We start from the raw sequence: 1,586 nt of genomic DNA, 5'->3' as shown, positions 1-1,586 counted from the left end.
TATATATATATATATACATATATAAATCTCTCTCTCTTTCTCTCACTGACTAATTAGATGCATAGATAGCTACTAAAGCCCCTATTTTAGGTGGGAAATATGAATGTGTAAGAGACTATATGCTGATAACAATATTTAATATTTATAGGTCACTTTAAGATTTGGAAAGCATTTTAGATGAATTTTCTCTTTTTACATAACTATATAGGTGTACATGTATATTCACAACTGCTCTGTGAAGTGGAGGTTATTGTTATCTCCATTTTACAGGAAAGAAAACAGGATCACAGAGGCTGAGTGACTTTTTTAGGGTCACACAGCTAGGTATCACATTGAACTTAAGTCCTTGTAATTCCAAGTATAATGGGACTTTTTAAACATTAGTTTTACAGATGCAAAAAGTAGACTACACTCACACATAATTACTTTCATTATACTGGGTACTAATAAAATATTCAAACTTTTGGATATATGGTAAGATCATTAAACTCCAATTTCATAACTATGAATGCCATGAGGAAAAAAAAAGCCAAAAGGTTAAAAAAATCAAAAGAATCAGCATGATTTGATTGATATAAGTTAAGATATAGTAAAGACAGGATCAGAGTTTTCAGGAATAAATGAGTCAGCAACAAGAGTAAATCATATGAGAGTATGTGATAGAATTTCATGAAATTATGGCTGTGATAGCCTACTCAAAAGCCTACATGAATTTATAATAGCAATATCAATTTAGAGAAATAGCGGCAGAATAAAGCTTACACAAAGCATCATTTCTAAAATAATAGGATGGCAGTATTCACACTTTAATACAATAAGCACTTATTGAATCCCTAACATGAGCAAGGTACTCTGCTAGGTTTGGGGGGCACACATACAAAAAATTAATCAGTTCATTCCTGCACTTCAAGAGTTTACATTCTATTAGGGAAACAATTAACTCTAAATATATGAACATGTTCACAGATAACTAAATAAAGAACATAAGCAATAAATGCAAAGTAATTTTAGGGAAGTCATCAAATTTGTTGAGTCAGGAAAAGCTAAGGTTGGCAGTAAGATTTGAGCTGAGCATTGAGAGGAGATAAGAATTTTTAAATTATTTTTTTAATATTTTAATTTTTTACCATGGTTACATGATTCTTGCTATCTCCCTCCCAAAATGTGGAATGCTTCACAAATTTGCGTGTCATCCTTGTGCAGGGGCCATGCTAATCCTCTCTGTATCATTCCAATTTTAGTATATGTGCTGCCAAAGCAAGCACGAGATAAGGATTTTTTAACAGTTCAGAGGTAAGGTAGATGAGTATTCCAAGAAAAGAGGTGGCAGGGTTGGTTGGGGAAATAAATTATACAAAGGCACAGAGGTGATTAGGATGTGGGCTGAAATGTAAATTACATAAAAAGAGGGGTGGGTGAGTAATGTGAAATCTATGTTATTATTGTTTAGTTGGTTTTGGCCATATCTGACTCTTTATGATGCCATATTGACAAAGACACTGAGGTATGGTTTGCTATTTTCTTCTCTAGCTTATTTTACATATGAGGAAAATGAGGCAAATGCAGTTAAATGATTTGCCCAGGGT

The 1,586-nt window shown here is 32.8% G+C and overlaps 1 non-coding gene across 1 annotated transcript; it reads right to left on the bottom strand.

The window, feature by feature from the left end:
- Positions 1-1,158: 1,158 nt before the first annotated feature.
- LOC123254154 lies at positions 1,159-1,265 on the bottom strand. Its single transcript, XR_006506656.1, has one exon. It is a non-coding gene; the product is annotated as a U6 spliceosomal RNA (small nuclear RNA).
- Between the last annotated feature and the right edge of the window lie 321 nt (positions 1,266-1,586).

Source organism: Gracilinanus agilis, unplaced genomic scaffold, assembly GCF_016433145.1.
Source record: "Gracilinanus agilis isolate LMUSP501 unplaced genomic scaffold, AgileGrace unplaced_scaffold16010, whole genome shotgun sequence".
NCBI lineage: Eukaryota > Metazoa > Chordata > Mammalia > Didelphimorphia > Didelphidae > Gracilinanus > Gracilinanus agilis.
The sequence above is the reverse complement of the archived record's forward strand: the minus strand, read 5'-3'. Positions and strand labels throughout refer to the sequence as shown.